This window comes from Rattus norvegicus (assembly GCF_036323735.1).
Source record: "Rattus norvegicus strain BN/NHsdMcwi chromosome Y unlocalized genomic scaffold, GRCr8 chrY_unlocalized_4, whole genome shotgun sequence".
In the NCBI taxonomy this organism is placed as follows: domain Eukaryota; kingdom Metazoa; phylum Chordata; class Mammalia; order Rodentia; family Muridae; genus Rattus; species Rattus norvegicus.
This window is the reverse complement of record NW_026947400.1, coordinates 1,451,640-1,476,555: the sequence shown is the minus strand read 5'-3', so window position 1 is coordinate 1,476,555 and position 24,916 is coordinate 1,451,640. Positions and strand designations below refer to the sequence as shown.

The 24,916-nt window shown below is 41.0% G+C and overlaps 1 long non-coding RNA gene across 2 annotated transcripts in view; it reads right to left on the bottom strand.

Moving 5' to 3' along the window:
* Positions 1 to 21,250, bottom strand: part of LOC134484739 (uncharacterized) — an 80,640-nt gene extending 59,390 nt beyond the window's left edge. For both annotated transcript variants that reach the window (XR_010062474.1, XR_010062473.1), the window contains exons 1-2: positions 20,968 to 21,250; positions 15,760 to 15,866 (exon numbers count right to left, since the gene is read on the bottom strand). This is a non-coding gene — a long non-coding RNA (uncharacterized LOC134484739). The remainder of the gene's footprint in view (positions 1 to 15,759; positions 15,867 to 20,967) is intronic.
* Positions 21,251 to 24,916: the final 3,666 nt, after the last annotated feature.

Genomic DNA, 24,916 nt, shown 5'->3' with positions numbered 1-24,916 from the left:
AATATCCACCATAAACTCATATGCACTCTGAAGCTTAACAAGAAAGGACAAAGGGGGATTGCTTCATTAACAATTAGAAGGGGGAAGAAAATTTTCATGGGAGTCAGATGGAGGAATCACCCTGTGTGAGAGAGGGGAGTGAAATAGAAAAATAGGAGATCAGGATAAGATGTTGGAAGAAACAGGGAAAAAAACAGAGGACCAGGAAAATTAGTATAGAGAGAAGGAACAGTTGAGGATGGGGGTAACCTCTAGGATAAACCAGATACTAGGAATGCGACAGGTTCCCTGGACCCAATACTGATGACATTGGCCAACATCAACAATAACACTGAAATTAACATGAAGACACCACCTCCAGTAGATAGACATGGCCCCCAGTGTAAGGATGGGACCACTCACCCATCTCAAATATATTCAGAGTTATCCTGTCTAATGGAAATGCAGAGGGGAAAGTGGGGCAGAGGCTGAAAGAAAGGCCATCCAGAGATCTGCAGACACCAACCTGGACACTGTTGCTGCTGCTGATATGTGCTTGCAAACAGGAGTCTGATATGCCTGTCCTCTGAGAGGCTTTGCCAACACCTGACTGAGACAGATGCAGATATTCACAGCTAACCATTGAACTGAACCTAGAGATCCCAATGGAAGATGTAGCGGAAGGGCTGAAGGGGCTGAAGGGGATTGTTATTAGAGATAGAACAACGATATCAATTAACCAGACCCCTCAGGGAACCCATGGACCTAACCACCAACCATTGAATATACATGTTCTGGTACCCTACAAATGTAGCAGAGAATTGCCTCATCTCACATCAGTAGAAGGGGAAGCAGTTGGTCCTTAGTAGCTTGATGTCCCAGAGAAGAGCGAATCTAGAGGGGTGAGGTAAGAACGACTGGGGGTGTTGGGGACGCACGCTCTTAGAGACAAAGAGGAAGAGTATGTGGTGGTGGGGATTATAGAGGCGGACCGGAAAGGGGGCAATATTTGAAATGCAAAGAAATACAATTGTTAATAATAGTAATAATAAAGGCAACTGCATACGATATCAAGACATATTTAGAATTTCAATATATGTGATTAGAGAAAATACTTTCGATTGTGTAGCATACTCAATATTTCAAAAATATCATCACGGAAAGAATATTAAGAGCTTTGGGACAAGAAAAAATAGTGATACATCAAGGCAGAAGCATCACAGTAATATCTGGAACTCAAATGGAATTCTAATATCAAGCCCATGCATTCAATGATCTATACAAATCCTATCACATGTTCATTCCCTAAAAAAATCCACCAGTGATTTTCTAGTCCCTGCAGTCTCTGAGGATCAAGGGTCTGGATCAACCTTTCCCATTCGGTTATGAGGCTCCAAGACACATCACTGCACCACAGATGGCCTCTGGTTAGAGGGATCTACCATGTTGTAAGTGTCGCTTGACCGCACAGTGTCCTAAGCACCCCTTGCCCTTTCCATTCATGTTGCTCCTTCCCGAATCCCTTGTCTTGGCCCCTGACAGTGGGCACAATAGCAGATAGCACTCTGGACACAAAGGAAGAGATTCGACAGGGTTCCTCCTCATTCAGAAAGCTTGGATGATCGCCCCACAACTACAAGCAGAAATGACAAGTGAAGCAGCTCCTGACTGCCTGGTGCAGACCTCGCGACTGCCCCTTGCAGAACTCGCTACTGCCCCATGCAGACCTCGCTACTTCCCTGTGCAAACTCGAGGACAGCTCCTCTCGAGCTTTGGATGTTTCCTGAGATCAATGGTCACTCGAGATTTCCCTGCTTTGCCTTCCGGACTTGTCCACAGTTCTCGGAAGATAGAGAGACATACTCAAAGGATACAGCTCAACTGATGCTTACCATGACTCACCACTGGCAAGTACATTCACTGCCCCTTCACATGGTAGTAGCCCATTCGACATTTCTTGTTCAATTTCCTTAAAGACTAAACGACCAGATGTGAGGAGAGAGGCCAGCGACCCTCATCCCGGACTTCACCCTCTGACCATGCACCAACGATTTCTCAGCCTCCACGGCCTGGGAACCCTTCAGTGTCCCCCAAGATGACAACAACACCTGAGTGCAACAGTGGAATCAGTTGAAGGATTCCCAGCCTCCACAGCCTGGAAGCCCATTCAGTGTCCCCCAAGATGATTATAACACCTGACTCCAATGGGGGAAGCATTTTAAGGGTTCCCAGCCTCCACAGCCTGGAAGACCTTCAGTGTCCCCCAAGTGGATTATAACTTCCTACAACAGTGGGGGAAGCAATTGAACACCAGAGACCCGAGCGACTTTGCACCTCCCGGACTACTTAGAAGGGCTCGGGACAAGTTCAGATGCCCAAAACCCTATGAAGATCAGAGATTCAAAAAACCTGATGCTCGTGTTACAGAAAACCTGCAGAAACTCAAAGATCATATAAAGGCTTCAGTCAATAAGAGGGACCTAGACTCCAGAAGGGAACTGACAGAGAAGAAGAAATGGACAGTTCCACTTACTCTGAGGGTTTCTGAGGGCATGAGTAATACACTGACCAAGGATAGCAGATCACTGAGAAACCCACTGACTAGGGATATCAGAAGATCTGCTTTACATCCTGCTACCCGAAAAGAGTGGCCTCATCTAAGTTCCCATTCTTGGTTCTTGGGAAGATGAAAAAAAAAAAAAAGTAAAGAAAAGAAAAGCGGGTTATGTCTACTGGGATTGAGGAACATGTGGACTAGGACGAGTTGGTAGCCAGAGTGCCTGTAACATCTACAAAACACAATACTGGAGAGAATAGTGAAAGACTCAAAGAATATCACACTGTGCCTGGGCCACTTTTTGCTGACTCTTATACTGACAAATTGGGACAGGTACTTTCCCCACACATTCCAGGTTGCCAACATCCTTCCCTATCTAGACATGGAGAACTTGGATCTCCCATTTTTCCCCAAGATGTTCCTACCCACCCAGGACTTTCCGGAAATAACCAAATGGTTCCAATGTTCTATAGGGTTATTCCACATTTGCCCAGGTGTCCAAAATTCCTCCCACAGATCCTGAAAGGAAAATCATACATTCTCCTCTTCCAGAGGGAGTATCTTTTTTTCTTCCATCTTTATTAAATTGAGTATTTCTTATTTCCATTTCAAATGTTATTCCCCTTCCAAGTTTGCCCATTAACATTTTCCTAGCCCCTCCCTCTCCCCTTCTATAGGGGTTTTCCTCTCCCGATCCACCCACACATTACTGCCCTTCTCCCAAAAATGCCATTCACTGGGGGTTCATTCTTGGGAGAACCAAAGACTTCCCCTTCCACTGGTGCCCCTAATAGGCATTCATTGATACCTGTGAATTTGGAGTTCAGGTCAGTTCATGTATAGGCTTGGGTAGTGGCTTAGTCGGTTGAACCTAGGTTTGGTTGGCATTTTTGTTCAGATGGGGTCTCAAGCCCATTAACTCTTTCAGGCCTTGCTCTGATTCCTTTAGCAGGGGTCGCATTCTCAGTACAGTGGATTGCTGCTGACATTTGCCTAAGTATTTGCTGTATTCTGGCTGTGTCTCTCAGGAGAGATCTACATTGGTTCCTATCACCCTGCATTTCATTGATTCATCCTTTTTACCTAGTTTACTGGCTGTATATGTATGGGCCCCATGTGGGGCAGGCTCTGAGTGGGTGTTCTTTCTGCCTCTGTTCTACAATTTGCTTCCCTATTCCCTGACAAGGGTATTCTTGATCCCCTTTTAAAGAAGGAGTGAAGCATTCACATTTTGGTTCTGTGCATCTAGGGTAATTCGAGAATTTGAGCCAATAGCACTTATCAATGAGTGCATACCATGTATGTGAATCTGTGATTGGATTACCTCACTCAGGATGATATTTCCAGTTCCATTCATTTGCCTAAGAATTTCATAAAGACATTGTTTTTGACAGCTGAGTAATATTCCATTGTGTAGATGTACCACATTTTCTGTATCCATTTCTCTGTTGAAGGCATCTTGGTTCTTAGCTTCTGGCTATTATAAATAAGGCTGCTACGAAAATAGTGGAGCATGTGTCTTTGTTATATGAAGGGACATCTTTTGGGTATATGCCCGAGAGAGGTATAGCTGGGTTCTTAGGTAGTTCAATGTCCAATTTTCTGAGGAACATCCAGACTGATTTCCAGAATGGTTGGACCAGTCTGCAATCCCACCAACAATGGAGGAGTGTTCCTCTTTCTCCACATCCTCGCCAGCATCTTCTGTCACCTGAGTTTTTGATCGTAGCCATTCTAACTGGTTTGAGGTGAAATCTCAGTGTTGTTTTGATTTGCATTTCCCTTGTGTGTAAAGATGTTGAATATTTCTTTAGGTGTTTCACTGACATTCGATATTCTTCAGCTGTGAATTCTTTGTTTTGCTCTGAACCCCATTTTTCAATAGGGTTATTTGTCTCCTGCAGTCTAACTTCTTGTTTTCTTTGCATATTTTGGATATTACCCTTCTATCTGTTGTAGGATTGGAAAGATCTTTTTTCTATCTGTTGGTTGCCATTTTGTCCTAAGAACAGTGTCCTCTGCCTTACAGAAGCTTTGCGGTTTTATGAGATGGCATTTGTTGATTCTTGATCTTAGAACATGAGCCTTTGGTGTTTTGTTCAGGAAATTTTCTAAAGTGCCCATGTGTTCCAGATGCTTCCCCACTTTTTCTTCTGTTAGTTTGAGTTTATCTGGTTTGAAGTGGAGGTCCTTGATCCAGTTGGACTTTAGCTTTTTACAGGGCAGTAAGAGTGGGCCAATTTGCCTTCTTCTACATACTGACCTCCAGTTGAACCAGCACCACTTGCTGAAAATGCTATCTTTTTTTCCATTGGATGGTTTTGGCTCTTTCTCAAAAATTAAGTGACCATGGGAGTATGGTTTAAGTTCTGGGTCTTCAATTCTATTCTACTGGTTGATTTGCCTGGCTCTATCTCAATGCCATACAGTTTTTATCACTGTTGCTCTGTAATACTAGAGTTCAGGGATAGTGATTCACAAGGAAGTCCTTTTATTGTTGATGATAGTTTTAGCTATTCTGTGTTTTTTGTTATTCCAGATGAAATAATGAATTGTACTGTCTAACTCTACAAAGAATTGGATTGGAATTTTGATGGGGATTGGAATTAATTTGTAGGTTGCTTTTGGTATAATGGCCATTTTTACTATATTATTCCTGCCAGTTCATGAGCATGGGAGATCTTTCCATCTTCTGAAATCTCCTTCACTTTCTGCAGAGACTTGTGGTTCTGCTCATATGCTCATATCTTTTACTTGCTTGGATAAAGTCACCTTGAGATATTTATATTATTTGGGGCTATTGTGAAGGTTGTCATATGCCTAGTTTCTTGCTCTGCTAGTTTAGCTTTTGTGTAGAGTTACTTTTATACCCAGCCACTTTGCTAAAATTGTTTATCAGGCTCAGGAATTATCTTGTGAAACTTTTGAGGTCACTAAGTATACTATCATATCATCTACAAACAGTGCTATTTTTACTTCTTCCTCGCCAGTCTATATACCTTTGACCTCCTTTTGTTGTTTGCTTCCTCTGGCTAAGACATCGTGAACTACATTGTATAAATTGTGAGAGAGTGGACAGCCTTGTCATGTCTCTGATTTTAGTGGGATTGCTTCATGTTTCTCTCCATTTAATTTAATGTTAGCTACTGGTTTGCTGTATATGATTAGGAACGGTCCTTATGTTCCTATAATTTCCAGGACTTTTATCATGAAGTAGTTTTAAATTTTTTCAAATGTTTTCTCAGCATGTAATGAAAGGATCATTGGGTTTTTATCTTTGAGTGTGATTATATAGTGGATTATGTTGATGGTTTCTATATACAAAACCATCCCTGCATGCCTGGGATAAAACCTACATGATCATGATGGATGATTTTTTGATGTGTTCTTGGACTCAGTTTGCAAGACTTTATCGAGTATTTTTGCACCAATATTCATAACGGAAATTGCTCTGAAGTTTTCTTTTTTGTTGGGTCTTTGTGTGGTTTATGTATAAGAGTAATTGTGGCTTCATAAAAGGAATTCGGTAGTGCTCCACCTGTTTCAAATTTGTTGTATAGTTTGGACAGTATTGGTATGAAATGTTCTATGAATATTGGATAGATTTCTGAACTAAACCCATCTGATCTTGGACTCCTTTTATGTTGGGAGGCTTTTAATGATTGCTTGTATTTCTTAACAGTTATTGGTTGTTTAAACGGTTTTTCTGTTCCTGATTTAGCTTTGGTACCTGGAATTTGTCGAGAAAATTGTCCTTTTTCTCCATATTTTCAAGTTTTCTTGAATATGGGCATTTGTAGGACAATCTGATAACTTTTTTTTAATTATTTTTTCAGAGCTGGGGACCGAACCCAGGTCCTTGTGCTTGCTACAGAAGTGCTCTACCATTGAGCTAAATTCTCAACCCCCGATAAATTTTATAATTTGCTCTGATTCTGCTGTTATTTCTCCCTTTCCGTTTATGATTTTGTTATTTTGGAAACACTCTGTGTGCCCTCTGGTTAGTCTGGCTATGGGTTAATGTATCCTGTTGATTTTCTCAAAGAACCAGCATTTGGTTCTCTTCATTCTTTGTATAGTCCCCTTTTTTTCTACTTGGTTGATTTCAGCTCTGAGTTTGATTATTTCCTGCCTTCTACTACACCTGTGAATATTTGCTTCTTTTTGTTCTAGAGTTTTAGGTGTGCTGTCAAGCTGCTGCTGTATGCTCTCCCCTGTTTCTATATGCAGGCACTCAGAGATATGAGCTTTCCTTTTAGTATAGCTTATATTAGTCCCAAAAGTTTGGGTATATTGTACCTTAATTTTCATGAAATTCTAAGAAGTCTTTAATTTCTTTCTTCATTTCTTCCTTGACCAAGTTATCATGGAGTAGAGCATTGTTCAACTTCCATGTATATGTGGGTGTTCTTTCCTAATTGTTATTGAAGAACAGTTTTAGCCCATGGAGTCTGGTAGGATTCATTGGATTATTATTATCTTTCCATATTCTTTTAGGCCTGGTTTTTGATTGATTATATGATCAATTTTAGAGAAAGTGCCATGAAGTGGTGAGAAGTTATATCCTTTTGTTTTATGATAGAATGTTCTAAAATATCTGTTAAGTCCATTTGGTTTATAACTTCTGTTAATCTGTCTATGTCTCTGTTTAATTTCTGTTTCCCTGATCGGTCTAATGATGAGAGTAGGGCGTTGAAATCTCCTGCTATTATTATTTGCGGTGCCATATGTTCTTTGAGCTTTAGTAAGGTTTCTTTTATGTATGTACGTGCCTTTGTATTTGGAGCATAGATATTTATGATTTAGAGTTCATCTTGGTGGATTTTTCCTTTGATGAATATGAAGTGTCCTTCCTTATGATTTTTAATGACTTTTGGTTGAAAGTAGATTTTATATGATATTAGAATCGCTACTCCAGCTTGCTTCTTCAGACAATTTGCTTGGAAAGTATTTATCCAGCCTTTTACTCTAAGGTAGTGTCTGTCTTTGTCTCTGAAGTGTGTTTCCTGTAGTTCAAAACGCTGGGTCCTCATTACATATCAAGTTTGTCAATCTGTGTATTTTTAGTGGAAAATTGTGTCCATTGAAGTTGAGAGATATTAAGGATTAGTGATGGTAACTTTCTCTTATTTTCATATTGAAGGTTAGTTTACGTTTGTGTGCTTCTCTTTGTTTTGTTGTGAAAAGATTAATTTCTTGCTTTATCTATGATTTTACCTGACTCCTTGTATTGGGGTTTGCCAGTTAGTTTCCTTTGTCTTACTCGATATGTAAAAATATATTGTGTAAATTTGGTTTTGTCATGGAATATCTTGGTTTCTCCAGCTATGTTAATTGAGAGTTTTGCTAGATACAGTAACCTGGGCTGGCCTTTATGTTCTCTTAGTGTTTGTATGACATCAGTCCAGGATCTTCTGGGTTTCATAGTCTCTGGTGAGAATTCTGGTGGAATTCTGACAGCTTTGCCTTTATATGTTATTTTACCTTTCCCTTTACTGCTTTTAATATTTATATTTCTTTTGTGAATTTGGTGTTTTGACTTTTATGTGATTGGATTATTTCCTTTTCCATTCCAGTCTACTTGGAGTTCGAGTTCGGTAGGCTTTGTGTACGTTTATGGACATCTCTTCCTTTAGATTATGGAAGTTTTCTTTTATAATTTTGTTGAAGATATTACTGTCCCTTGATGTTGGCAGTCTTCACTCTCTTCCATCCTGTTATCTTTAGGTTTTATCTTCTCATTGTGTCCTGGATTTCCTGTATGTTTTGGGCTAGGAGTTTTTTTCGGTTTTACATTATCTTTGACAGTTGTGTCAATGTTTTCTATGGAATCTTCTGCTCATTAGATTATGTGTGCTATCTCTTTTATACTGTTGGTGATTCTAACATCTGTGACTCCTGGTCTCTGTCCTAGGTTTTCCATCTTCAGGGTTGTCTTCTTCTGTGTTTCTTTATTGTTTCTATTTCCATTTTTAATTCCGGGACGGTTTTGTTCATTTCCTTCTCCTGTTTTGTTGTTTTCCCAGTAGTTCTTAAGGTACCTTTTTGTTCCCTCTTTATGGGATTCTACCTGTTTACTTCTGTATTTTTTTACTGTCCTGTATTTTCTTACGGAAGTTGTTTATGAACTTCTTAACATCCCCCATGGTTATGATAAAATGTGAACTTAAATCTAGATCTTGCTTCTCTGGTGTGTTTGGATATCCAGTGTTTGCTTTTGTGGGAGATTTGGGCTCTGAATGAGCCTAAGTAGTCTAGATTACTGTTGTTTGAGTTCCTGTTCTTGCCTCTAGCCATCAGGTTGTCTCTAGAGTTAGCTTGTCTTGCTCTTTATGACAGTGGCTTGACAGTCCTGTATGCTCGTGTGTCAGGACGGCTGTAAACCTGTTTTCCTGATTTCTTTTAGTCAGTTATGGGAACAGAGTATTCTGCTCTCAGCCGAGTAGTTTCTCCTGTCCACTGGCTTTCAGCTCTCCCTGTGGGCAGGAACCAGAAGGAAATTCACATACTTCTCCTAGGTCCTACTGTGCGGGTGGGGGGCACAGAAGGCACAAGGTGTTTCCCTCTTGAGACAGGAATTTGGGGATAGAATAGTATCCTCTGGTTTCCCAGGAGTGTCCGCTCCTCTGAAAGTATAGTTCCCCCACCCTCTGGATTTGTGTGCAGTGAGCTATTCATCCAGTTCATTTCAGATCCAGGCACAGTCTGGGACATGGTGCTCCTACAGTTTTACTCCTCTATATTCCTGGGTCCAGTAGCACTATGCTCTTTTGTCTGGGGCCAGAGATGTGGGTAACAGTGGGAAGACATGGGAGCCTCTTTTCTTTGTAGGCTCAGTATTGTGCACAATACTGGATAATCAGCTCTCTCTCCCACAGCGTCTAGGAGCAGGGAGCTCTGGGCCGGGATGACGAGTTTCAGGAGAAAGCTAGAAACTGGAAGTGCCTGGTCCCAGAAGAGTTCTGCCTTTGCTTGTTCTGAGTCCACCAGTCAGGTCACTTAGAGCAGAAAAGTTGGATTTACCACTGGTCTCAGGCCAGAAGTCATTCCACAGCTGACTTTCAGCTCTTTATGAGAGCCACAAGCAGAAATGTCCTACCCCTACCGCTCCTAGGTCCCTATGCACAGGAGGCCCAGTTGGAGCTAGGTGGTTTTCAGGGGTTTCCACCCCTCTGATGCTCTAAGTCTTCCAATCCCATGAGATTTGGGTGTAGGATGCATTTGGACTAAACCAGATAAAGATGCAGTTTGGACTGCAGGGCTCCTGTACCTTGACTCCTACTATATTCATGTATCCAGAGGCACTGTGCAGTTTCCTCTTGGGCTAGGGATGTCGGCACAGGTGGACAGAAGTGGCAGTCTCTCCTTCCCTGAGGTCCCAGTATTGCCCACTCTTCTGGGTGATCAGCTCTCTGTCACACAGAGATTCCAGAGGAGTTTCAAATGTTCATTCCCTATCCTGTAGGTCTCTAATCATTCCAATTCTCCTCCAAAGTGTGATGGACAAGAACCCTCTGGTCAAGGGGAGGTACAACAGGCCCCATCAGAAAAAGAGGGCTGCAAAACTACTTCTCTTAAAGGTAATCTCAGTGATTATTCATATTCCACAAATGGATTAATACATGCCCCCTCTCCACCGGAGACTTTAATACCGTTGATAGCTGCCAAAGCAGGGCAGAGAGCTATGTCCAATCCGAAAGACAGTCAAAGATGTCCCCAATCTACATCAAAGTGCCTAATGCAATCTGCTTAGGGTAAAGCGAATTTTAAACCTGATTCTGCTGAAAAAGGGGGTTTCAGAACTTCCCTATTAAACCAAGAGGAACTTAAAAGCCCTCCACTATTAAAAATGAGATTAAATCATCACTTATGGTCCAGAGTGACAAAATGCAGTCACAAATCCCAAAGTGAAACTCAAAACGCACATACCAGCCCAAGCAGAGACAAAACTTTCTGCATGTACAACATTAGATCAAGGACCATTGACAATTTCAGAAGGGGCTCTTCAGTGTTCCATACCAAAGCAAGATGTGGTAGAAAATTCTGAGTCCACCAAAGGAACTCTTGTGCCTTCAGCATATAAAAAATATGATCTAGCACCCTCACCATCTCCCCCAGTACTTACAATGTCACTATACAACAGAGAATTATTCAAATATCCTCTACCACCGAAAAGGTCCCTCCTGACTTGTCATCAGGCCCAAAAGAACCAAGTTTATCACAACACACAGTCAATGAGCCATGCAGACTCCATATTTATACAAAGTGCAGAGAAGATACAACATCCCCTACCTCCTCAAGGGACTCTAGGTCATTCTGTCCTGTAAGGAGAGGCTCCAAATTTTTCCACATATACAGCAGAGATGCTAGCATTTCCCAAAACTTAGCAGAATTCTCTGAGTAGTACTCTATCTCTTAAAGAGACTGTGAGAGAAGAAACATCTACAAAAGGAGTTCTACCCACAGCCACATATGTAGAAATGGCTTGCCGATGTGACACATGTACAAAAGATGTTCTAGGACATATTCCATCTGTAGAGAAGGTTATGGATTCAACCATATATGAACCAGGAGTGGGGGAACATGATAACGAAATACCAGTGTCTGTACCATCCTCAACAGCTGAGGAAAGGGATTGCTTGGATTGCATTTGTGCAAAAGAATGGATATGAGTTCTGCTAACTTCACAGGTGTCTATACGAACTTCTTAATCTCCTCAAGCTCAGCCAACATCCACAAACACAAAAGACGCTACAGACTCTTCCAAATATTCCCAAAGGGTATCCAGTCCTTCTTTATACCCACAAGCAGACCCAGAACATCTGCAAAATACTTCTAAGGCTCTGGATTTTACCTTATCTCCTGAAGGTGCCTTCGAAGCCGTTTTGCCTATCAAGCAGGCTAGGGAACCTGACACTTCTATATGAAAGTCTGATTCCATTTCTCCCGCAGAAGAAAATTTTCTTGGAACTTCCACAATTACACAACGATGTGTAGAAACATCTTTATCTGCTCATGAGGCTCCCAGATCTTTCACATATGTCCATGATGCTCTAGAAGAAGTCACATCTTCAGAGGTAGCTCTAATACCTAACCACCATTCTGATGTCACAGTCAGGATTTCTATACATATACATGATACATTAAGACCTTCCTCATCTGAGAAGGATGTCTGAGGATCTACTGCAGCTGAACAGCATGCTTTACAATTATCCCTCTCTACCCAAGTAGATTTATATCACATGTGCACTCTGGGAAGAAATAGATTGCATTCTCCCTCTACCATAGTGGACCATAAGCATCCAGTCTCTAGAAACACAGGGTTAAGATTTGATCCTTCGGATGGAGTCTTGAGAACTTTCTCCTCTGAGGAAGACAGTTGTGAATTGGGATATTGTGTCATCTTCTGGAAAAAAAGAGACACCAAAAGATACAACTACTCCTCAGGTGAGTCCCACACATTCTCCATCTGTCCATAGGCCCTTGGAATTTTCCAAAAATGACGAAGGAATTTTGGAAAGTTGCCAATCCTTACAAGGGCATACTGGACATTCCATATTGTCCCAAGGTGCTCAAGAAACTCACTTTTCTACCAAAATGCATGTTCACCGTCTGCCCAGGGTTTCAGGGAATTTCTTCACACTGCTCTAGGGCTCCAGAAAGTGTTGTCCATGCTCAAAGTGATTTGTCATTGTGCAAATTAGACTTCAAAATTACAAAAGCTTTTTTTATATTTTCAAAGGTCTGAGGGAAAGTCCACATCGAAAAATATCTTTTAGACCTTGTGCCATCAGCCCAAGTATATCAGAAATATTCCATGTCTTCTAAAGCATCCAAAAATCAATCTGGCTTAGCAGTCTTCCTGGGAAACATTTACCATCAGCCGTACAATCCCCAGGACCAATGAAATAAAAAAGGGGTATCTAGAAACTTTACCATCTGCCCAAAGGTCTTTAGAATGTTCAGCAACTTCTCCAAGATCACAGTTAAACCAGAGATCAAAAAAACTAAAGCCATCTTCCCAGGGTGTTTTCCCAAGAACCACATGTTTCTTTTTTCTTTTATACCAAGACAAAAGACCAGCTTCCTTCTCCCCATCTCTGATCTCTTAATCCTGTTTGTTCACCCTCCCAAATGGCTCTTTACTCTGAATTAGAGGCCAATTAGTAAACCATAGATATATGGAAGGAATATCTGAGAGAAAATTGCTGACGAAGCAACACTTGTTATGTCACAGAAGAAGCTAGGGCTCTCCAGGATACAAGGGATTTTTCGTGGAGGGCCTAATGATGATGTCACTGAGAACTGCCATGGCCTACCTGCTAAACAGCTTTCCTTACATTGACCAGTTTCAAGTGTGCCCTTTCCAGTAGTGTCCCCTTTGACACAGGGTAAAACTTCACATGCTACATCTCTCTAAAGCTAGAGATTTCTCTGCTTCATTAGTGGTCACATGCTCAGAATGGAGAAAGTTAGGCAAGGGCTTAGCATGGGTAGAAAATATCTAGGAACAAGGAGTGAAGGAGATTCTTCTGGAGATTAATTTTATTCCCACGTCCAATCCTGTGAAATACAATTCAAATCCCTAGGTTTTCTCAGTTTCCCATGTGCCAATATTTTCCCTACAGACCTTTAATTTAGTGGATATTTTGTTACATTTTTTGATTGTACATTCATTGACAGGGGATATTCTATATATTCCTGCATGAGTACTCAAAAATTTCATTTTTCGAATTCCATTTTTTGCAATAAATTTGGTAAACAAACTTGACCCAGCTATAGCGTGAATATAACAGTGGAAATATTGTGTACTACTTCAAATGATCAACTCCCAAATCATTATAATATCCAAAGATTAACAGACATCAGTTAAGCAAAGACAACAATGACTATAGAATGCAGTTCTATAGTTCTATTACATATCTTTTCTCTAATATCTATCTTCCTGTATTCCCAGGGCAAGACATGAGAGTTTTTCAGTCCAAACGTCAGTTTCAGGGGGATGTGCAGCAAAATGTATTGCTTTAGGTCCAGTGAAACCTCAACTTCAGCAGGTTCATAAGAACAGGAAGGAATCTATTTGGCATTGTCATTTGTGGATCCTATATTCTTGACCTAATTGCACAGAATCCATGTAAATATTCCACTAAAATTCATAGTTGTAGGAGCCATTTTATATATATATATAAAATCAGGCACCAAAACTAGATAAGATTGATGAAGCTAAAATGTGCATTCTGCCAATAAACAGTTATAGATCTTTCATTAGAGAGACAGCCAGAGCATGTCAAATACAGAAGTGATTGCTAGTGGCAAACCAGATAACTGAAAACAGACCCCTTGTTTGTAGATGTTGAGAAAGGATTTCAAGAACTGAATGGACTTTCAACCAAATAAGAACAACAAGTTCAACTAACCTGAGCTTTCTGGTACTAAACCAATATTCAAAGACGGTTTATAGACAGACTTATGGCTCCAACTGTATATGTGGCAGAGTATGGTGATTTTGGGCATCAGTGATAGGATAAGCCCTTGGTTCTCCCTAGTTTTTATTGCTAGTTCAAGGGAATGTCAAGGCTCAGTAAAGGCGTTATAGAAGAAGGGTAAGAAGACCAGTTAGGAATCTTATGGACAAGAAACTGGGAAAGAAAATAAAATTTGAAATGTAAATATAGAAATACCCATTTAAAAATGCTATAAAATTTGCTAAAAAAATAAAAAAAATTAAAGAAAGAAAAGAAAAGAAAATTAGCAGCTAATCAGACCTATTGGCTCAGTAATCCAAATGGTCCCTATCAGGGAATTATAGTCAGAATAATACTAGTGGAAAGTCTGAGGTGATGAAGTCCAAATTTGGAGCAATTCTCTCTCTCAAATACCAGTATCAGAACATACTGCTCTATAAGTATCCAAATAATTGAGTAATTTCCTCTGAGCTGAGGAAAGAATACATGTTTTTTTTACTTCTTCCTTAGGACCATTTTCTTCTGGGCAGAAAGAATAAAAACGATGAGTTCTAAGGAAAAGAACAGTGTCCTTCACAACACCTGGCCTTTTGGATAAAGATATTAATGATATAAACTCTCTGACTTCCAGGAACCATTAGAAGCAGGGAAGTCAGGATGCTTCTGAGAGGCTCCAGCACCTGAATCCCGTATGTGGAGGGCTAAGGTCATGTCTGTGTCTCAAGTGAATATACTCAACTCCTACCAAGGACTGAGATTTCCCATAATCCATGCATATCTTCCTTTTTTTATACCAAGACAGAAGGCCAGCTTTCTTTTCCACACCTCTGATTTCTTCATCCTCTTTGTCATCCCTCCTAAATGGCCCTTTACACTGAATTAGCAGCCAATTAGTAAACCCTATATGAACTGAAGGAATATTGGAGAGGTACATTGAATATATTCAAGAATGTGATTTGCAGGTGTGTCTCCTATGACACAGTGGAAACCTGTACGTACTACAAACTTCATCTCTCCAAGTCTAGATACTTCTCTTTCCTGTATTAGTGTTTACATGGTCTGAATGGAGAAAGTTATTCAGGGGCTTGGCATGAGTAGAAAACATCTAGGAACATAGGATGGAGGAGATTCTTCTGGATCATAATTCTATTACCAGGTCCATTCCTGTGATATACAGTTCAGTTTCCTAGGTTTTCTTTGTTTCCCAAAAACCTGTATTTACCCTACAGACCTTTAATTGAGTGTATATTGTATTTCATTTTCTATTTGAACATTCCTTGATTGGGGAATTTATATATATATATATATATATATATATATATATATATATATACCTATATATATATATATATATATATATATATATATATAATATGGAATATATATATATATATATATATATATATATATATATATATATATATATATATACATGTGTGTATGTGTGTGTGTGTGTGTGTGTGTATTCTGGAATATATATATATATATATGTATATATATATATATATATATTCCAGAATGTGTTATCAAATAATCTGTTTTCCAATTCCATTTTTTTTCATTGATTTTGGCAACAATGTGGGTCTAGCAATAGAATGAATATAACAATGTAAATATTGTCTACCTACTTCGAATGATAAACTCCTAAATGCTTATTTTATCCAAAAAATAGCAGATATCAATAAAACAAAGGACAACATAGACTATAGAATGTGGTTCTGTTTCCAATTAATTATCAGTTCTCTCATATCTACCTACCTGTGTTCCCACCATGATTATTTCTTCAGGCCATACATCATACTTAGGAGGATGGGCAGTGAGAGGAATGGCTTGAGGTCCAGTTAAACATCAACCTCAATAGGTTCCTAAGAACAGGAGTGAGATTATTTGCCATTGTCATTTGTGAATTCTACATTCTTTAGCTAGTTGCGCACAATCCATGCTAAAATTCTACCTAACCTCATTGCTGTAGGAGACACCAAATATATATATTTGAATATATATATTCAAAACTAGATATGAGTGATGAAGCTATGAAGTGCATTCTGCCAGGTACCGGATATAGCTCCTTCCTAAGAGAGACAGCTAGAGCATATCAAATACAGAAGTGAATGCTAGTGGCAAACTAGTTTACTGACAACTGATATGTTGTTGGTAGATTTTGAGAAGGGATTACAAATGCTGTGTAAGTGAGGGTTCTGAGGGTACCTGGAAGAGAATGTGGGACAAAGGACCAAAGAAGGATCCCAAGACAAGAGTCTGAAAAAGGCGTCAATTTTATTTTTCTCCAAGGCTGAATTTATACCATAAGAGGGTTAACAGAGGGAGGTGGAACTAAGAAACATTTACGCAGGGCAAAACACATGATTTGTTTGGTCACGGATTGATGTTGAAAGGATGGTACAGAGTTTACAGGTTTGTCATATTATTAATCAGCAGGACAACATTACCATATTTTTATTTTCTTGACCACCAGATTTGTATTAGTCTTCTGCAGCTGGCTGGGGATTTTCCATGAACCCAGTCATACTTAATACTAATCATAATAATAACATTTACAATGGAGGGCTTCAAGGGAATTGCAACCAACATCTCCAATTTACATATATTCAAATGTAAAAGTGACCAGTGCCCATGCATGTACTGGAATGCACCCCTTGGAAACTGCGTCTGTCTAACTTGGGGTGTTATTTGTCACATGGCCAAGAGAATCTTGTAGCCAGGGCCCATCATGGGATAAGGCAGCAGCTAATGTCGGCCCTCCTGTCTTAGGCCATTTATTCATGAATATATCATTCTCTATCCATCAATGACTGTCCAGCTCTGCACGCAGGGGTGAGAATTTTTTGGTTTTTCAGCAAAGGCATCAGGACAGTAGGCAAAAAAGAATGATGGCCTCATTTGACTGAGGAACAAAAATGTCCTTCCCTGGACTGGGCTGGAGATTTGTAGGTGAACTTGACCCTCATCAAAGCATCATTGATAGTTAGCCTATGATAATATAAGTGAATAGGTTTTGTTGTTATATTATCTCCCTGTTACTTAACAAGGCTGATAAATGATTAAATGTCCAAGGGCCAAAATATATAAGCAAAAGACAAGGAGATAAATAGGTATCCCATGCATGTCCAATAAGGAATAAGCAAACCCCAAATAATTAATGTACAGCATCATTAACTGAAAAATAAATTATGTGTTGATACATAGAAGGAAAAATAGCATGCTGATTGACATTTTTTAAAGTCTCAAAATAAATCAAATAGACAATACAATTTGGGTTCCTGCAACAATCATAATTGCATTATCCAAAAAGTCAAATCCTATGAATGGTATTGCATTTTTGAAGAATACATAATTTAGCTGTCCTGGAGTGGGTGTTAGGTTTCTCATTCTTCTTGAAGCGATGCAGTTCTTTGAGGAAGCAGGTCCTTTGAGTGGAATGCAGGCTGTAGATGAAGTCGTGTGTACCTTACGCCATGTTAAGTGCCTCGCTGGGCTCCTTCTTTGGATCTGTGCCCAAAAGCAGGTCAGTAAGAATGCACTGTATCTTTTAACTATTTTAAAGTAATTATAATCTCTGTATCAACCTCTGATTGAAACGTTCTAAGACCCCAAGTATATCAATTTAATACTTAGGGGAATGTACCATCCCTTGTTTTAAAATTAGTACCTTCAGAATGTGAATCTGGGACATCCATATTAGCAGGATGGGATATATTTTAAGTCAAATTACACAGTGTCTTGGGTGATAAAATTCTTAAGAACAGCGGTGAGGTGCCAGGCAAGAATGCTAGTGGGTGACATGGTGAGAGCACGTGGAACAACCAGATAGGTGACAAATAGCATTCAGTCATACAGCTAAATGGGCCAGCTTTCTTGGGGCAAAAAGGCCAGCCCATAATCAGGCACAAGCTTTGTGCCTGTGAAACAAAAATGAGAGCAGAGTGGCAGCTGGTTTGTTACCGGCTGTCTCTCTGGACTTTGATTGTCCTGAGCTCAGCTCAGCTCCTTAGAGTCAGCTCAGTGGCTCTGCCTATCAAGAGACCCAGCCTCTGAAGGACACTAGGCTTCCAGTAAGAATTAATAACAAAAGGATAGAGAGATGGTTAAGAACTGAGTGCTAGATGCCAAGTGGCTGATAAAATAATTGTATGGTTCGTCTACTTTAAGGGGGGAATTTCTTCCAGGCTGTCATACATGCTAGATGACCTTGCGCCAAAAGACCAGGAGAAAATAGCATTTGAGAATTGAAGGGGGGCTTGCCCAGGGGGTGTTATCCGATTGAAGCCTCAGATATCATAGAGTAAACTATAGTTACAGGCAATTGGTTTTAAGGACGCTTTCGGCTACCATTCCTGAGGCATTGGTCACAATTGTGTTGGGTTTCCGGACTCTTACAACCAATAAATAGATTACTAACATTGGAGTACTGATCTTTAATAGAAGTATAGCCCTCCAAGGACTGCAGTTGTAGCCGTTCACCAAGCCGCCTCACTGAGTTAGAGGGCCATGAAAAAGAAAACATTGATCCTGACCGTGGCCACAGCCTCCAGTTGGAGTAAGCTGAAGAGCCGGTGCTAAGACTTTCTCCTCTTGTCATCCTAGAGTAAAGCCTTTTCTGTCTGGCACAAAGATGTTCCTCACAGTCTGCTGCAGACTCTTTCTGAAACTATTTTCGGGACTACCCTGATTCCCAACCTGGGGCATTTTGACCACAGGGGCAAGAACCTACTGCTGCAGGAATAGGATCAGAGGCACTGTGTATGTCAATGATGACTAACAAGGAAGGTGACTTAATGCTGAAGACCAACTCCTCACTTGCAATAGGGCCAGCAGATAAGGCAGGTTCCCTGGCAGAAAACAATTTCTCTCAAGCAAATTATTTCCAAGTTAAGCACCAAGTAGACCAAGTAAAACTTCTTGAGAAAGAAAGCAAACAGTTCCATGATTTCAAACACTATCATCAGTCCAAGTCCAAAAATGAAACAACAGCAAAAAAGACACTCGACAATACCAAAGAAAAAAACTAGACAAACAAGACCAAGAAAAAGCATTCTATAAGTGAATTCCACAGATGCCCATTACCTTCAATACCTGGCCCAAAATGCAGCTTAACCTTAGCTGTTTCTGGGATGAGGCAGAACATCTGATCCCACCTCCCAATGTGACTCTAGAGTGTCCTCTATATTCCTTTCTCCTCCTAGAGCATCCTCTAGGGCCTATGGCCTGTGACAACAAGCAAGTCGACCTGTCACAGCCATAAGCCCCTTACAGGACCAATAGCGACCACCAAGTGGACTCTAAAACTTCTCCAGTTGGGACTCAAACCCTTCAGACAGCGGGGCATACAACACAAGTCAGCATGAAACAAAGGCGAAACATGACACCGAGACAAAACAGAAAGTAACACAGAACACAAAACACAGATTTGCTCAAGCTTACCTCTGATCTCTTAACCAATTGTGGTCTGGAGGGAGCACAGTCCCTGTGATGCACCAAAGTGCTTTAAGACCCCATAGCCCTATTCTCTGTGTCCTGTCACAAAAGATGAGAGTAGAATGCTTGTCCCATCACTCAGCAATAGCTCTGGGAGGGGGTTAGGGGTGGGAGCCAAAGGTCCAAGAAGGAGCAAAGTCGTCCACAAACAAAGAAGACAGACCAGCCTATTAATAGGGAAAGACTTTCTCCTCCAGGACACCTTCAAAGAGCCGCAACTTGGGTGCCTTTTGTAAGTGAGAGATCAGAGGGTGCCTGGAATAGAATTGGGACAAGGGTTCTTGGGACAAATAATGACGTTAAGACAGGAGTCTGACCAGGGCGGCAATTTTATTTTCCTCCAAGGCTGAATTTATACCATAACAGGGGTAACAGAGGGCAGGGAAAAGTAAGAAACATTTACCAAGGACCAACATACAATACTGGTGTGGTCAGGTAATAAGGTGATGTTCACAAAGTATCAGAAATGTCACAGGTTTGTCATATTATTAGTCAGCAGGACAACTTTAAAATAGTATTATTTTTTCTTTACCACCAAATGTGTATTACTATTTTGCAGCTTGGTGGGGATTTTCCATGAAAATAGTGATAGTAAATTCTAACCATAATAATATCATCAACAGTGGAGGGCATCAAGAGTGTCGCTCCAAACAGAACTGAAGGGGCTTTCAACTACATAAGAAAAACAATGCCAAAGAACCAGAGATTTCTGGTACTAACCCAATATTTTGTGCATGGACAGAATTATGGCTCCAACTGCATATGTAACAGAGGATGACCCTGTTGGGCACCAATAGAAGGAGAAGCCCTTGGTCTTTCCAGGTTTGACTCCCAGTTCAAGGGAATGTCAAGGTGCAGTATGGGAGGTTATAGAAGAAGGGGAGAGGGGTCAGTTAGGGCTCATATTGACAGGAGACTGGGAAAGAAAATAACATTTGAAATGTAAATATAGAAATATCCAATTAAATAAGCAATGAATTTTGCCAAAAAATAAAAAAAATGGAAAAAGTAAAAGAAACTGCTACCTAATCTCACCTATTGAAATCTAAAGGATTACTGTAAGGGAATGGTAATCAGAGTAATACTAGTGAAAGACAGATGATGAAATCTCAACTAGAAGCATTTCTCTCTCCCAGATATCAGTGTCAGACACAAACTGCAATATAGGTATCCAAACCATGGAGGAGTTTTCTCTGAGCTAGGGACACAATTCCTGTCTCTCCCTTTTTCCTTAGGACCTTTTTCTTCTTTTCAAAAAGAGAAAAGTCCATGAGCTCTCAGGAAATCAACTGTGCCCTTCCCAACCCTTGGCTTTGGGAATAAAGAAATTAATGATATAAACTCTCTCACTTCCAGGAACCATAAGAACAGGGAAGTCCAGATGCTTCTGAGAGGCTCACAGCTCTTGATTCCCATATGTGGAAGGGTCAGATCAATGCTGTCTGTTCAGGGAACACACTAAACACCTACCCAGGATTCACTGAGCTCTCCAGTGGACCATGTATTTCTTCCTTTTTTATACCATGACAGAAGGGCAGCTTCCTTCTCCTCTTCTTGGATCCTTTCATCCTCTTTGCTCTCCCTAAAAAATGGCTGTTTACTCTGAATTAAAGGCCAGTTACAAACCCTAGATGTACTGAAGGAATATCTGAGAAGCAGGTGCTGTCACAACAACACTTCTGACCTCACAGAAGGAGCTAGGGCTCTCCAGGTTACAAGATATTTTTCGGGAAGGACCTAATGATGATGATGTCACTGAGAACCTCCATGTCCTACCTGCTGAACAGCTTTCCTTATATTGACCAGTTTCAAGAGTGCCTTTTCCAGGAGAGTCTCTTGTGACACAGTGGAAACCTTTACATACTCCATCTCACTAAATCTAGAGAATTGTCTTGTCTTCATTAGTGGTTACATGCTACTACCCAAAGACTATACATGAACTAACCCGGGACTCCAAAATCATTGGTATCACTGAATGCCTAGTAGTGGCACCAGTGGAAGGGGAAGACTTTGGTCCTCCCAAGACTAAAACCCCAGTGAAGGAAAGTAATATGGGGGTGGATCGGGTTAGGAACACCCCTATAGAAGCTGAGTGGGAAGAGCTAGGAAAATGTAAACCTATAACCTAGAAAGGGAATAACATTTGAAATGTAAATAATAAATTTGCAAGTTAATGAAAATAGAAGAAAAAAAAACACTCCTTCTGGAAGAGGAGAACATATGATTTTCCGTTAAGGATCAATGGGAAGAATTTTGGACAACTGGACAAATGTCGAAAAACCCTATTGAATATTGGAAACATTTGGTTATTTCCGGAAAGTCCTGGGTGGATAGGAACATCTTGGGGAAAAATGGGAGATCCAAGTTCTCCATGTCTAGATAGGGAATGATGTTGGGAACCTGGAATGTGTGTGAATATTACCTGGCCCAGTTTGTCAGTAGAAGAGTCAGCAGAAGGTGGCCCAGGTACAGTGTGGTTTTCTCTGAAACTTTCACTGTTCTCTCCAGTACTATGGTTTGTAGATGTTGCAGGCACTCTGGCTACCAACTCGTCAAAGTCCAGATTTTTTCAAACCCAGTAGACATAACCCGCTTTTTTTTTTTCATCTTCCCAAGAATGGGCACTAAAGATGAGGCCACTCTTTTTCTAGTAGCAGGATGTAAAGCAGATCTTCTGGTATCCCTGGTCAGTGGGTTACTCAGTGATCTGCTATCCTTGGTCAGTGAATTACTCATGCCCTCAGGAACCCTCAGAGGAAGTGGAACTGTCCATTTCTTCTTCTCTGTCAGTTCCGGTCTGTGGTCTAGGACCCCCTTACTGACTGAAGCCTTCATATGATCTTCGAGTTTCCGTAGCTTTTCTGTAGCACGAATATCAGGTTTTTTTGAATCTCTGGTCTTCATAGGGTTTTGTGCATCTGAACTTGTACCGAGTGCGTCTAAGTAGTCCGGGAGGTACAAAGTCGCTCGGGTCTCTGCTGTTCAATTGCTTCCCACACTGGTGTAGGAAGTTATAATCCGGTTGGGGGACACTGAAGGCGGTCTCAGGTGGCGAACACTGGGAACCCTTAAAGTGCTTCCCCCATTGGAGTCCGGTGTTATAATCATCTTCGGAGAATCTAAAGGCGTTCCAAGGCCGAGGAGGCTGGGAAATCGGCGGTGCATGGTCAGAGGGTAAAGTCCGGGATGAAGCTCACTGGCCTCTCTCCACACATCTGGCCTTTTAGTCGTTAGGAAATTGAACAAGAAATGGCAAATGGGCTACTACTCGTGAAGTGGCAGTGAATGTACTTCCCAGTGGTGAGGAACATCAGTTGAGCTGTATCATTTGAGTATTGCTCTCTCTCCCGAGAACTTTGGACAAGTCCGGAAGGCAAAGCAGGGAAATCTCGAGTGACCATTGACCTCAGGAAACAACCAAAGCTCGAGAGGGCCTGTCCTCGAGTTAGCACGGGGCAGTAGCGAGGACTGCATGGTGCAGTCGCGAGGTCTGCACGGGGGTCGTGAGGTCTGCACCGGGAAGTCGCGAGGTCTGCACGAGGCAGTCGTGAGGTCTTCACGGCCCAGTCAGGAGCTGTCTCACTTGTCAATTCTGCTTGTAGTAGCGGGCGATCATCCAAGCTTTCTGAATGGGGAGGATCCCTGTCGACTCTCCTCCTTTGAATCCAGAGTGCTATCTGCTCTTGTGCACACTGTCAGGGGCCAAGACAAGGGATTCTGGAAGGATCAACATGAACGGAAAGGGCAAGGAGTGCTTAAGACACTGTGCAGTCAAGCGACTCTTAAAACAGGGTAGTTTCCTGTAAACTGAAGGCCATCAGTGGTGCAGTCATGTGTCTTGGAGCCTCAAAACCGAATGTGAAAAGCTGATCCAGACCCTTGCTCCTCAGAGACTGCAGGGACTAGAAAATCACTGGTGGACTGTGTTAGGGAATGAACATGTAATAGGATATGAATAGAGCATAGAATGCATGTGATTGATATTAGAATTCCATGTGACTTCCAGGTGTTTCTGTGATGCTTGTGACTTGGTGTTCATTATTTTTTCTTGTCCTAAAGCTCTTAATATTATTTCCATGATGATATTTTTGAAATATTGAGTATGCTACTCAATGGAATGTATTTTCTCTAGTCACATATATTGAAATTCTAAATGTCTCTTGTTATCGTACACAGTTGCCTGGCTAGAAATCCTGGGATGCATTCAATACTAGTAAGTTTATTGAACACATAATGTTCGTGTTACAAATTTTGCTTGTAATTAATTCTTTTGGTGACCCCCAATTAGATTGTACAAATGGCTCCTGCCTTTTACAGACATATCTACAATCACCCTTGCTTGGAGAAAGGAGTTAAGTGTTATGCCTTCTTTGAATGAAGAGAAAGCCCTAAGGCTACACTCCTCAGAAAACAAGAAATCAGAAACTGTAGGAAGAAATATGCATCTAGGCAACAATAAATGTTCCAAGCTAACCTGTGCAGTAAAATAATGTATGGAAAATGCCACTCCTTTATTATTAGTATTGTTAATCATTGTTTTCGTTTTCATTGCAAATATTAACCACTTTCCAGTCCCTGTTAATAAACCACCCCACAGTATACTCCTCCACTTTGTCTCTAAGAGGGTGCCTCCCCAAATCTCCCACTAATTCTTGCCTCACCCCTCTAGAATCACTCTTCTCTGGGACATCAAGCATCTGAAGGACCAAGTGCTTCCCCTTCCACTGATGTGAGATGAGGCAGTCCTCAGCTACATATGTAGGGTACCAGACCATATACATTCTATGGTTGGTTGTTAGGGCCATGGGAGCTCTGAGGTGTCTGCTTAATTGATATCGTTATTCGACCTCTAATTACAATCCCCTTCAGCTCCTTCAGGCCTTCCCCTACATCTTCCATTGGGATCTCGAGGCTCAGTTCAATGGTTGGCTGTGCTGGCAGAGCCTCTCAGAGGTTAGGCATACCAGACTCCAGTTTGCAAGCAGATCTCAAGATCAGCAACAGTGTCCAGTTTGGTGTCTGCAGATCTCTGGATGGCCTTTCCTTCAGCCTCTGCTGCATTTTTGCCCTGCATTTCCACTAGACAGGGATAACTGTGATTTAATAAGAGATGGGTGAATTGTCCCATTCTTGCACTGTGGACCGTGTCTATCTACTGCAGGTGGTGTCTTCAGGTTCAATATCACTGTTGTTGTGTATGTTGGCTAATGTCATCAATGTTAGGTCCAGGGAACCTGTCACATCCTTAGTATCTGAGAAATTCGAGAGATTACCCCCTTAGCAGTGAGTGAATGCCATGTGCCTTTATTTGTGTTAGGGTTACTTCACTCAGGATGATATTTTCTAGTTTCATCCATTTGCCTATGAATTGCCTGAAGTCATTCTATTTAATACCTCAGTACCACACCATTGTGTAAAT